This window comes from Panicum virgatum, chromosome 9K, assembly GCF_016808335.1.
Source record: "Panicum virgatum strain AP13 chromosome 9K, P.virgatum_v5, whole genome shotgun sequence".
In the NCBI taxonomy this organism is placed as follows: Eukaryota; Viridiplantae; Streptophyta; class Magnoliopsida; order Poales; family Poaceae; genus Panicum; species Panicum virgatum.
This window is the reverse complement of record NC_053144.1, coordinates 56,242,212-56,256,913: the sequence shown is the minus strand read 5'-3', so window position 1 is coordinate 56,256,913 and position 14,702 is coordinate 56,242,212. Positions and strand designations below refer to the sequence as shown.

At 45.4% G+C, this 14,702-nt stretch overlaps 1 non-coding gene across 1 annotated transcript; it reads left to right on the top strand.

Moving 5' to 3' along the window:
* Positions 1 to 14,034: 14,034 nt before the first annotated feature.
* LOC120653061 lies at positions 14,035 to 14,173 on the top strand. The gene has a single exon (XR_005666752.1). It is a non-coding gene; the product is annotated as a small nucleolar RNA Z247 (small nucleolar RNA).
* The last annotated feature ends 529 nt before the right edge of the window (positions 14,174 to 14,702 follow it).

Below are 14,702 nucleotides of genomic sequence, written 5' to 3'. Positions count from 1 at the left end.
TGATTTCTATAACTTGTTGATGATTTTGCAGTTAAAAAAATGAATCTCATTCTCATAGCAATAATCAATGACATTGTATATCCAAAAGAATTTCACACCAGGTGGGCTTGCAAACAAGCATATCTGGAGAAACTATGCACTGAAGCATTAGGACAAAACAAAAATTATATATGTAATTTCACGAAGAAATATTGTAGCAAAAGAAATCTTAATACTGTGAGAAAACTTGCATCGTACTCCGTTGAATCAGAGTTACATTTCTATGTTTCATGCTAAATCGGCTCTGCAAGTTCTACTCGGCTAAAACTTCTGCAAACACAAGCTACTTAATGAGCAATTACCTTGGAGGCATTTCCTCGAGCAGTTCTTGTGCATAGTGTGTGTCGACGCCCCCTATGGCCCTACGTCTTTATGGGCTCTACCCGGCGTGCTCTGGAGGCTTAGATGTTCCACAGGGGGTGCCGGGGAGCTGCACAGCACTGGTGCCACTTGCCTTCCTTGTCGCCGGCAACGCCGCCCGCTCAACCTGATCTGTGGAGTGAGGGAGGATGATGCTGCGCCTACTCCGGCCGCCGGCCTGGCTTCTGCGCTTGCCCGTGCCTTGAGTGGCACCCGCTAGCGGCCGCGGCTCCGACAGAGGCGACTCGTTCTCCGCCCGTGCTGCCGCACCCTGCCCCTGGTCGTGGGTCGCTGTCTTCTGCCCACGGTCATCGCGCTTGCCTCCCCTTTCGCGGATCTAGCCCCCAACCTCAGCTCCTCGTCCTCAGCCCGCACCGCCGCGCCCTGTTCTCGGCCGCGTGTGCTGGCTAGCGGTCTCCCCCGGCGCGGGGAAGAGGAGGGCCGGCGCCCGGCGCCCGACGCGGGGAGAAGGGAGGAGCGGTGGCCGGCGGGGGGAGACCCGTTGCCGCCGCCGCATCCCGTCGTCCACCTTCGCCTTTCCCATCAACTCCGCTGGCGTGGCCCTCTACGCAGGTATCTATGTGCCGCGCGGGTAGAAAGCTAGGCGCGGCGCCCGGTGCAGGGAGAAAGGGTGGGCCAGCGCCTGGCGGCCGGCGTGGCGAGGGGGACGACGACAGACGAAACATGGAGAAGACGCTGGTGGACTGCAGGTTAATTTTGCTAAAATCCGAGGGACTGTGTCGCGATGGGACTGCTTTGTCACGACCCGTGGCCGCCGGCGAACGCCGTGGCGTGAGAGGATCCAGAATGGCGCAGAGATGGTAGAGGGGACGGGCAGCTAGCCCCTAGTCCCAACAACTTGTTTCTCAAGAAGATGAATCATGTCCCCGATACAGAATCGCTCGGCCTATAAGCGCGAGCATGAGACACCGACATCACGGGTGCACAGGTTACAATAATGAAAACGATAAAAGCTAATCAGGTCACACGTTGGTGGCGTCTTGTGCCGTTCCCGCCTTCGCTGTAGACGTTACACCTCCCCCGGCCGAAGAAGTTGCTTGTCCCCAAGCAACAGCATCCGGAAAGCGCGCCTTGACGACGTACAGATCTTCCCAAGTAGCAGAAGCTTCGGGCACATGACTCCACTTGACAAGAACCTGTGGCACAGCCTGGTTGCCCTTCTTGACGAGGCGACGATCCAGCACTCGTTCCGGCTGCAGGTCCTGAACGCTGAGATCCACTAGCTTAGGTAAGTCAGTGTATACAGGAGCGAAATTAGGAGTAAAAGGTTTAAGCTGTGAAACATGGAACACCGGGTGGATTGAACTGTGAGCCGGCAGGTTAAGACGATATGCTGCAGCACCAATCTTCTCAGTAATTGTGAAAGGACCAAAGAACTTGTACGCCAATTTGGGGTAAGGACGACTGACCACCGACTGCTGCACATATGGTTGAAGTTTCAGTAGCACTCGTTCTCCAACCTGAAACTGCCGGTCAGTGCGAGACCGATCGGCCTGAAGTTTCATCCGGTTTTGAGCTGCAGCCAAGTGGGTTTTAAGAGTAGCTAGCTGTGTCTCCCGCTATTGTAGGAACTCAGCAACTGGTGATGATGAATCAGTAGGAACAGGCAGCATAGTACCCAACTCGGCCTCATACCCATAAAGAGCCTTGAAAGGTGAACACCCCAGGGTAGAGTGATAGGTAGTATTGTACCACAATTCAGCTAAAGAAAGCCAAGATCTCCACTGTTGAGGCATGTCACGGACTGCACAACGCAAGTACATCTCCAAGCATTGATTGACCCGCTCCATTTGGCCGTCAGTTTGAGGGTGGTAAGCCGAACTCATCTGCAATTTAGTGTCCACCAGGGAGAACAAAGCACGCCAGAAATTGCTAGTGAAAATCTTACCCCGATCCGATACTATCGTTTTTGGGAAACCATGGAGCTTAACCACATTGTCCAGAACGACCCTAGCAACAATCTGAGCTGTGAAAGGATGCTTGAGAGGAAGAAAATGACTATATTTAGTAAACCTGTCTACGACTACCAGGATAGTGTTGCTGCCAGCTGACATAGGAAGACCCTCAATGAAATCCATGGACCAATCTCTCCATGCCCCTTGAGGAATGGGTAAGGGTTGTAAAAGACCAGCAGGATGAATCAGTTCATGCTTGGCCTGTTGGCAGATCTGACATTGCTTGATATATTCTGTGACGTGGCCTTTCATACCTTTCCAGTGGAAGAGTTGCTTCAGACGGTGATAAGTAGCCTGACCCCCGGAATGGCCTCCAATGGCTGTGGAATGCAAAGCTGCTATCAACTTGGTTTGCAATGCTGAGTTACTGGATTTGTACTTAATCAGGCCTTGTTCCAGACTGTACCCCTCTTCATCAGGGCTATGAATGGTCAGTCGAGTTAGAAGAGCTTGTGCCTTGGGATCTGTAGCATAAGAATTAAGGACCTCCTGTACCCAAATAGGCTGGGCTTCCGAGACAGCTTGTAATGATAAGAAGTGACCCACTCTGGACAATGCATCTGCTGCCACATTCTCCTTTCCTTTTCGATAAACCACCTTAAACTGCAATCCCATCAGCCGTGTCATAGCCTTTCTCTGCATATCTGAATGGAGATTCTGTTCACAAAGGTAGGAGATACTCTTATGATCTGTACGAATCAGAAATTCTTGCCTTTGAAGATAGGGTCTCCACTTTTCAACAGCCATAATTAAGACTAAGAATTCCTTTTCATAGATAAATAGTTTTTGATGAGCTGGTCCTAGGGCTTTACTGAGGAAAGCCACTGGCTGATCTTTCTGCATAAGCACTGCACCAACACCTACTTCAGATGCATCAGTTTCCACCACAAAAGGGATATTGAAATCAGGTAGTGCCAGCACTGGAGTAGTGGACATGGCATGCTTGAGACTGTCAAAAGCATGTTGAGCTTCAGAAGACCAGCAGAATTGCTTTTTCTTGAGTAATTGAGTGAGTGGTTTAGCAATTAGGCCATAGTGCTTAACAAATTTTCTATAGTACCCTGTTAAACCCAAGAAACCCCTCAACTCAGTGACATTGGAAGGGGTGGGCCAACTAAGCATAGCAGCTGTTTTGGTAGGATCTGTGGAAACTCCTTTGTCAGAAATAATGTGCCCCAGGTATTCTAACTGATGTTGGGCAAAAGAACATTTGCTCCTCTTCATAAACAACTGGTGCTCTCTGAGCTTGGACAGTACTTGTTGGAGATGCAGCACATGATCCTCTAGTGTAGGACTGTATACCAAGATGTCATCTAAGAATACCAACACAAACTTCCGCAGAAATGGGCTTAGGATGTCATTCATGACACACTGAAATGTGGCTGGAGCATTGGTGAGGCCAAAAGGCATAACCCTGAATTCAAAATGGCCATGGTGGGTTTTGAATGCTGTCTTGTGCTCCTCCCCCCTTTACATCCTCACTTGATGATACCCAGACCTCATATCAAGCTTGGAAAATAACCAGTGCCAGCCAACTCATCCAAAATTTCATCCACTAGGGGCATAGGAAATCTATTCTTGATAGTGATATCATTAAGCCTTCTATAGTCTACACAAAACCGCCAACTACCATCTTTTTTTTGGACAAATGTTTAAAAGTTGGAGTGCAAGGAATAGGAAAGTAGCATTGCTACTCATTGGAGAACGGAGAGACAAATAAGATCAACTTATGGATCAAGATCTTTGGCTCCACTGGAAGATATCATTTTGAATAAAACGGTGAAAGATCAATCATGATGACTCATTTAAATTGTGACAAGTGAACGAGATATCGTATTGCTCCTGTTACGAAGTTCATGGAGGTATTGCTACACAAGGTTGATGAATGAATGATTTTTATAAGCATTCAGACATTAGCTTGAGATAATAATTACACTGATTTATCCAAAAAAAACTTACAATGACACCTTCAAATCCTACTTCAGAAATCTGACCAAGCAAATACACAATGCCATGTCAGTGACTGGACAAAAAACAGTGCTTCTTGGCCTGCAAATGCTAGGCATAAAATTCAGAAAGCATTGCACTACCATTTATTTGTTACTCAGATGTGGGCACATTGTATGAACACAATCTGGAGTCAATTGATAATTCGTGACAGCCAAAGCAAATATGAATAGTTTAGTTCTGTTCTCATTATATATTGAGTTTGAATGCCTTTTTCGCAAAGATGTTTTCTCAGTTGATTCAGACAATGTTTTCTCTGAAATGCAAATGAATGCATTAGTACCAATTCTTTTAAATAGACATTGAAACGGATAATTACTATCTAGTGAAAATATGACGTGCTGAATAGAGGGCTATGTGTGTGTGTGTGTGTGTGTGTGTATATATATATATATATATATATATATATATATATATATATATATATATATATATATATATATATATATATATATATATATAACCCCGAATTATGTTGGTAAATCAATCTGAAATGTAAACTGTTGAAGAAGTATATGAGCATAACATATATAGGAGGAAGAAGGTAAAGAAATATGTACACAATATGTAGCGGAACATCAGGATTCCATTAGAATTTAACATTAATGTGTAAATCAGAGGATTGGAATTTTGGAAAGATGAAAATTGAACTTAACTTATTAGAGGTTGCGTGAGGGTTGGTTTCTAGCAGGCAATAGTGCTATAGAAGTGCAGTGGGACAGCACAATTTATAAATATTTTATGGAAGAAATATTTTCAAAGAACGCACTCGCCGGCGGCGGCCCGCCTTGGCCCACGAGGACCGGCACAACCGGGCCTCCCAGGCTCACCCAGCAAGCCAGGGAGCACCACGGAAACCCGTGGAGCACGCAAGGGCCCCCAGCCGGATCACGGGACCGACGGAGCACCCAGCTCCGCGGGGACCCCCCACGGCCGCGACATAGCCACGGCGGCGCACTCGCGCTCCGGCCACACCCCGCAAGGAACGGGCTAAAAGATCGCTGCTACACCACCTGTGACCCCTTGAGACCCTCCTAGCTCAACTGAATCGAACCAAAAATGCTCAGACGACAGGGCTCACCAGCGGTCTGCTCTGTTCTGCACGGTGGCGGGCTGAGCAAGAAGGGTTCCGGGGTTCATTTGGACTAGAAATACTCGCGGCGCGTTGTATGGCCAGTGTGTGGTTGCTTCCAGTTGAAGAAGGCACACAATTCTTGGTTATTTAGATTACAAAAGATGGAGTACTGTCAAAAGTACGACATCGATCATGTTATTTATGTTAAGCAGAACATATTTCCATCAAAATTTAAAAATTATAAAGAACGTAAATCCCATCAATAGATTATAAGACCTGAAAGCAGAACTATGATTTAGTATACATAACTACTCTTTCAGGTTTATCATTTAATAAGCATTAAAAAATTCAGAATCCTTCTTCATTGACATAGTGAACTGCATTTGATTCATTTAAATAGAGGGACTGATATTCGAAATATAGTTGACAGTAGTAGACTGCTGGCTGTTTATGGTTAAATATGTAGAAGATTAAGCTCAAATTTTAGCTTAATGCAACTACAAAAACAAAGCGATATACTAAAACAGTTCACACGTATATATATGCAAAGCTCCATTTAGTTTGTTCTGCATTTGATATATAGAGTTACTATTGAAGAGTAATTTTGTATTTAGCTTAGGAATCTGCTTCCTAATTCCTCTCATTAGTTAATAAGCAAGACCTTCATTTCATTAGTTAATTGCTATAGCTCAGAGATTTCCTACAGGATAGTAGTATATAAGTACTGCCTAGAATTGGAGTAAAACGTTATGATGCCCCAATCAGCTTTCACTGAATATGTACATATTAAAACAAATTCACATTGTCAGTAGCTACCCAAGGGAGCAAGGCAAAGCTGGCAGCAATGATGTTTATAAATTTCGAATTCATACCTATGAAAGTAAAGAGTGCAGTTGGTAACTGAAGTACTGAACATAAGAACATACCTTTCATGGCATCATGAATCTCTTGGATGTTGCAATCAGGCCATATCTGATCCCATTGATTTCTATAACTTGTTGATGATTTTGCAGTTAAAAAAATGAATCTCATTCTCATAGCAATAATCAATGACATTGTATATCCAAAAGAATTTCACACCAGGTGGGCTTGCAAACAAGCATATCTGGAGAAACTATGCACTGAAGCATTAGGACAAAACAAAAATTATATATGTAATTTCACGAAGAAATATTGTAGCAAAAGAAATCTTAATACTGTGAGAAAACTTGCATCGTACTCCGTTGAATCAGAGTTACATTTCTATGTTTCATGCTAAATCGGCTCTGCAAGTTCTACTCGGCTAAAACTTCTGCAAACACAAGCTACTTAATGAGCAATTACCTTGGAGGCATTTCCTCGAGCAGTTCTTGTGCATAGTGTGTGTCGACGCCCCCTATGGCCCTACGTCTTTATGGGCTCTACCCGGCGTGCTCTGGAGGCTTAGATGTTCCACAGGGGGTGCCGGGGAGCTGCACAGCACTGGTGCCACTTGCCTTCCTTGTCGCCGGCAACGCCGCCCGCTCAACCTGATCTGTGGAGTGAGGGAGGATGATGCTGCGCCTACTCCGGCCGCCGGCCTGGCTTCTGCGCTTGCCCGTGCCTTGAGTGGCACCCGCTAGCGGCCGCGGCTCTGACAGAGGCGACTCGTTCTCCGCCCGTGCTGCCGCACCCTGCCCCTGGTCGTGGGTCGCTGTCTTCTGCCCACGGTCATCGCGCTTGCCTCCCCTTTCGCGGATCTAGCCCCCAACCTCAGCTCCTCGTCCTCAGCCCGCACCGCCGCGCCCTGTTCTCGGCCGCGTGTGCTGGCTAGCGGTCTCCCCCGGCGCGGGGAAGAGGAGGGCCGGCGCCCGGCGCCCGACGCGGGGAGAAGGGAGGAGCGGTGGCCGGCGGGGGGAGACCCGTTGCCGCCGCCGCATCCCGTCGTCCACCTTCGCCTTTCCCATCAACTCCGCTGGCGTGGCCCTCTACGCAGGTATCTATGTGCCGCGCGGGTAGAAAGCTAGGCGCGGCGCCCGGTGCAGGGAGAAAGGGTGGGCCAGCGCCTGGCGGCCGGCGTGGCGAGGGGGACGACGACAGACGAAACATGGAGAAGACGCTGGTGGACTGCAGGTTAATTTTGCTAAAATCCGAGGGTTTTCTGCAAAATGACCGTGGGTTGCGCGATCCAGGCCGTCCACGGCCCGATCCGACGGCCGAGGCGAGCCGCGCTGACGTGGCCACGCTGGCAGGACACCTTTTGGTGCAGGAATCGTTATTTAGAGATGGGGAGTGGTTCAATTGGATTGTTAGTGACCCTGTGATATTGTATGTGTAAGGAATCGAACAGGGATTAAGCGATGGCGACGAATTTCAGCTGCAAAGGAAGCTTGGGCAAAGAGAGGAACGAACTGACGGGAGGTTGAAGATAACCACCCCTGGGCTGCATTTATCGGCGCCAACCGAGCTCTCCCGAGCTCCACCTCCACCCTGCTTGCTTGCTGCTGTCGCAGCCCCGGATCGACGCGTGGTGCCCTTCAATTTTTGCCGCCAAAGGTTGGCGACAGCGGTGGCAACAGGATAAGCTCGGGCTCTGTCTGTTCTCTCTCTCTGCTCCTCTTCTGAACCCGAGAATAGCAGCCTTCTTTTCTCCAACTTTTATTAGTAAACTTGAAAATAACCCTAAACAAAAGTTATAGAGGATATATTCCTCTACAATTTTTGTTGTAAGAACTTGTCCTGAATCTTCCCCTAACACACTCAAAATTTGCTGCAAACAGGTCGGGTTCAGACAACACCCAGAGTTTTTCAGTCGATGTATTCTAACCTGCCACGTTCAGGTTCAATTATCTCCAGATTTCACATGTAAACATCAAAAACGCCCAACATAAAAGTTATAGAACTGACATTTGGCTACATTTTTCCTTTCAGTCACATCCTCAAATTTGGCCTCTCACATCACATAAAACAGCTCTGAAGATTGCTGTTTACACTGAGTTAAATCTGAACGTTTCTGAACCTGATTCTTGCAGTGCATGTTTCTCCAATTTCTTCCACTGAACTTCAAAGTCTCCACGAAGCAAAGTTTTAGATTTGACAATTCTCTACAACTTTTGTTTCAGGAACTTTTGCTGATTGGGACTATAACCTATCCAATTATTGCTCTGAACAGATAGTGCTCAAGCTATATATGAAGTAGGGCTCTTTCAAAATACCACTTTTTGAATTCAAATTTGACTAACTTGCTAAACTTTTCTCTTGAGAACAAATACTTTGCATAGATCATTTAACTAGCTTCTAAATGGGATACTTTTCATCCAAAGTTATCGCATGCAATGACACTTTATTTGGCCTCAAAGTTGATCCCTCCTTACTGAAATTTCAGACTTGGAGATATTCTGTTGAGCTATTTCAGCATTTTAATTCAAACTGCCTGTCTATGAAATTGATTTTGATTGAGCTTCCGAAGGTTCTAACCCAAACAAATGACACCACATTGCTGCCCAGACATCCAGCTTTGCAATTCAGTACTTGTCATCCAAGGTTGATGTACAATATGTCATTTTATTTAGACTCAAAAAGTGTTGGACTGTTTCAGCATTTCTTTCTAAATTTAAGCCCTTCAAATAAATTCTTCTCATCCCCAAAACACTCCAAGCTTAGTTCCATTGCAAAGTATACACCTTGTACTGTATTCTCCTGCTAACTAATGGTTGACTTGCTTAGCAACATTTCCAATTATAAGCTATTAAACATGGTCAAATAGCTATTTTGTCTTTTGAGGTAACTCCTCAAATTCAATCCCTTTTTGAAAATTTGGATCTCATCTTTCCAAATTCGAGTGTCCTTTGTCCAAAAATGTTGTTTCACACTCTTCAGAGAGTTTGACATCAAACTTCTCAAACTTTTCAATTATGGTCAAAGTTTGATCGAATTTAATCCAGTTTGACTTCTCTTTACTCTATTTTCTTTCCTTTTGCTTTCTCATCTCCTTTTCTTCTTCTTAACCCTAGTTGCTTAGGGTTGATCTATGCTCATAATAAGGTGGGTTGTCACAGCATTAAACACTGAGAGAGAGGAGAGCCGTCGCGTCGTTCGTCTACGGCATTTGCCCGTTCTCCCAGGCGAGTCGACGCCTCAGCGCGCCGTTGTATGATCCCACTCCCGCTCCCGCTCCCGCTCAGCGCCAGTGGCAAGGATCCGGTGCGCCCTCCTACCCATGTGTTGCAGCACGGCAGCATGCTTGCGGCCTGCAGACCTGCCCCTCTCTCCCTCCGCTTTGTGTTTTACGGATGGAGCAAGATAAACAGTAGAATCTAACAAAGGATGCTTAGTAATACTAGCGTGTTCATGATTTTCTGAAAATATAGTAAAATAAATATACATTCAAATGGGCTCAAACTTGTTTTGTTGGATCTGTCTTGTGATGCTTTACATTTAAAAAATATGAATGCTCATGCTACTATCTTGTGTTTTTATCTGTAGATTTACTTTTCTGAGCATGTTATGTCCGTCTGTCATGGTACAAAATGTTTTATGGTTTTATGCCACTTTTTAGATTTAATCTTCGTTTTTGTGCTTGCTAATTGCTATTCAATTAGATAATCCTTCTAATTGTTTGCTATTTAGTTATATACATGCTTACCTTTAAGACTCATACATATTATCTAAATATATTGTGCATTTCCTTATGCATGCAACAAAATGGTTACAAATATCAAATTATGCACTAGATCACCATGGTATATGTGCTAAAGAATAAATTAACTATCTTATAGACAGCTAAACAGGCAACACATTGTACAAGTTGTCTCTTTAACTGTCTGTGTGTGTGACAAATAGACATCAGTTGTCTAAACTTTTGTACATGCCCTTACAAACTGGTCAATTGGTTACTCCAGTGAGTACCTTTCACATTTTCTTCAGCTGCATAGATATTCATGAAAAATGTATTGGTCCAATGCAAACAGGAACTTACTCTATGAATGAAGAATTAAATGAGGGACTAATGTGAAATAAATTTTCCGATATGGGGGATTTCTGTAAATAACCAGGGGGTTATTTTATACTACATTCGTATCGTGATCTAAATTAGGGAGTCAACTAAATATTCGGACCGCGATCAAAATTGGAGGGGTGTGAGTAAAATATTGGATCATGGAGAATTATCACGATCCATTGGGGAGTAATATGCAAAATTTCTACACCTCTCCACCGTGATCCATGCACGGCCAGCTTTACCAGCGAGGTCGTGGGTTTCCATCCTGGGAGACCACCCTAGCTTCTCCCACTCCGCTGCCGCTTAGGAGGATGACATGTCGGCGCAGAGCATGAATCTTGTTCTCCACCGGCTTGCGCCAGAGCTGGGCGCGCGCCGTGTCGCGCCGAGACGGACGGCGACAGGCGCGTCATCCAGAAATCTTGTAGCCCTCACTGCGCAGCGAAGCGCTTCACTGTGCTGCACAACGCCATACATTGTATCACGTCCGCCTCCTCCTGCTATTGGAACTGCCAATACGTACGTAGTGCTCCCTCCTTTCATATTTATAAGGCATACACTCATATAAAAATTCAAACTTTACTATCTTTGACCAATAATTTGACTATTAATTATTTATTTTATAATATTGTTAACAATTAGGATTAGTTTCCTTGTTTAGGTATATCTTTGGAATGTATCTTAACTAATTAAGTGTGATTATAGGAGATATGGCCGGCAGTTCTTGTATATAGGAAATTCTTGTCTTGTAACAACTGTCGGCCTAATCTCTTGGTCACGCTTCCTTGTAAGCCACGATGGGGGCTATTCCCATCCAAGATAAATATACACACGCGGCCTCCTAGGGGGGGTGAGAACGCTTTCTGTTTTACATGGTAATCAGAGCATCATCTTCCGTCTACATCTAAACCTTGAGCCCATCTCCCATGGCGTCCTCATCAAGCACCCCTGCTCCGCCTGTTCTTGGTCCACTAGTGAAAGGACCTTAATCGCGTGATGTCGCCTAGAGGGGGGTTAATAGGCGTTTAAAATTAATCCTGCAGATTAAAGCACTTAACACAATTGTCAGCAACCAACCGGTCAGACCGGTCTGGCAGACCGGTCACACCGGTACTAGGCTTAGAAACAGGATTCAAACACTCAGACCGGTCAGACCGGTTGAGCAGACCGGTCCTACGCAGAACCTGCACAAAAGTGTTAATCCTCCCCTTTACGAGCTCTAGCACAAATGTAGCTTGGTAAGGTGCTTCTTTAGATGTTTACAAGTGTATTTCTTAACCCTGCACATACAGAAACAACAAAACCAAGTAGATCGAAGCAGAAGCACAAATAAAGCTAGAGTACAAATTGTGAGGCAAACTAAAAGAAGATAATGCAAGGAGACACAGAGATTTGTTTCACCGAAGTTCGGATTCACCACGTTCACCACGTGTGAATCCTAGTCTCCGTTGAGGAAGCTTATCGCGACCACAAGGTCAAGCTATCTCCTCCTTTCCACTATTTGACCATGTGCCCTTGTGGCACACCTTTGCTGCTGCAACAAACTTGCCGCTGCTCACCACAACCTTGGGAGCTAGCCGGCGACGCCTAGCCGTCTAGGAGGCTTCTCCTCCAAGAGTAACAAATGCTTCAATCAAGTTGGCGACGCAACCACAAGTGCTCAAGCTAGGGCTTATGCTCTCACTGCTCAAATGCTCTCTTAGCAAAAGTTTCACTCAACCCAACTCAAAGGATTCAACTTTAATCACTCAAATCTCATAAAGAGAGGTTGGGGAGGACTTCTCAAGTGCTCTCACGACTCAGAGATGGGTCTGGAAAGTAATGGCATCAGCACCCACGAATGGGTGAGGGTGTGGGGTATAAATACCCCTCTCTCAAAACTAGCCGTTGCTCTGTCAGACTTTAGACCGGTCAGACCGGTCCCCCAGACCGGTCAGACCGGTCAGTTCAAATTAACTAGCCGTTGGACCCCGACCGGTCAGACCGGTCGGCTGGACCGGTCAGACCGGTCCAAGTAGGTTTTCTGCTCCCAAGTGTTTCTTTCTGATTTTTCTCACATGGGATAGCTATGAGCACTTTTGGTAATGTCAAACCACTGATGTTGCATCCCTCTTGATAGTACGGCATCATATACTCAAGTTCACATAAAATGACATACAAAACACTTGAGCTTTCATGTCTTGATCAAGCCGAACTTCTTCAATCAATATCTTGAGGTTGTCAACATCCTTAATTTCAGTGAGCATGCCTGCTTGAGCTAGTGACTTTGAATCTTCCTTCATATAAGAATGAAATCCATCTTTGATTCACAAGTCACTCCCATTTTCCAAATAATGACACTCTTCAACATAGAGCTCTCCATGACTCTAGGATCTCCAGTATTTTGACCCGTATCGGTTTCCTTGCTCCCCCCAAGCCAACGCTTGCGTAGCCTCTTGAAACACGCCTCTCGGTCCTCTACCTTTTTCCTAGCCGTCCATCTTGAACTCATATTGATTTGTGTCATGCATGAAATCTTCGTTGTCAATTTGAATTCTCAATTCAATCTTATATACAAGCCTTCTAATTTGAGATAACATATGCACATCAACTCATGTCTCATTCACTTTTCTCTTGCTTGCTTCCCTTGTACAATAATATTCATCTCATGCGACAAGTCTTTCCAATTTGAGACTATGCAACAACATATTGTGTCTCATTCTCATAACCTTTACTTGTCATACGAATTTTATCATAAGTCGAATAAGCCTTTAATAGATATTTGAGCCTTCATGTCAATCATGAATACTTGCTCACATTTTCCTTTTTCTTGTTTTGCTTGTCATATACATCCGAAACAAGCCTTCGCATATTAGAGCCTTTATATCAACCATGAATACCTTGCTCTATTTCCTTTTACAACTTTTGCTTGCCACTTTGAGTCCCGCATAAACTAACAAGCTTCAACACAATATTAGAGCCTTCATACTACACATGAATACCTTGCTCTTCCATTTTTCTTTCTCATTCTAGCTTGTCACATATAATGTTTGTCAATGGGACATACACATTTGCTTGTGATACATGAGCTATATCATTCCACAAATTAAATACCTGCTCATAATCTCATGCAAACAAGTTAGTCCTTTAATCGTATTGTCAATCAATACACCAAAATCCACTAGGGGCCTAGATGGTCTTTCAACTAGTGACCGAGAAACTCACGCGCGACAACTTTGTGTTGTGGCGTGCTCAGGTTCTCCCGGCGCTAAGGGGCCCTGCTGATCGGTTTCATCGAAGGCACGGTCAAGGCGCCTCCATCTACCATCAAGATTACTGATGATAACAAGAAGGAGACGACCATGGAGAATCCAGAGTATGCGAGGTGGATGGCGCAGGACCAAGTTGTCCTTGCCTATCTACTCAACTCTCTGACGAAGGAGATCCTGACTCAAGTCGCCATGCTTGACACCTCTACCAAGGTGTGGGCGGCCATCATCGACATGTTCTCCTCGCAGTCTAGGGCGTGGGTTACAAACCTATGCATCGCCCTCGCCAACTCACAGAAGGGCAGTATGACCACAACGGCATACTTCTCTAAGATGAAAGCTCTCGCTGATGATCTAGCATCGGCCGGGAAACCAATTGAAGATGAAGAATTGGTGTCCTACATACTAGCGGGTCTCGACATCGACTACAACCCGCTGGTATCCTCTATCTGCTCATGCACTGAACCTATATCTGTAAGCGATCTTTACTCGCAGATACAGAGTTATGATAATCGCATGGAGATGCTCCATGGATCTGGCAATGGCGGCCAGTTCCAATCATCTGCAAATGCTGCCTCCCGGGGACGAGGCAGCACCCGTGGCAAGACTCCCTACCGCGGCCGTGGTGGCAACAATGGAGGTCGTGGTCGTGGGTCCCCAAACAATGGCGGTCGTGGAGGTCAAAAAGGGGGACAAAACCCTCAAACCAATTGACCAATCTGTCAAGTGTGTGGCAAATCTGATCACACTGCTATCAAGTGCTGGCATCGTTTCGATGAAACGTACTAGGAAGAGAAGATTGCTGGTTCGGCCACCACCTCATATGGAGTGGACACAAACTAGTATGTTGATTCAGGCTCCACCGATCACATCACCGGGGAGCTTGACAAGCTCAGCATGCGTGAGAGATACAATGGTCAAGATCAAGTCCATGTGGCAAATGGTTTAGGTATGATGATTCGTCATGTTGGTCAATCAGTTATTTCAACCCCTGATCGAAATCTTCACCTAAACAACATTCTTCATGTTCCATCTGCCAA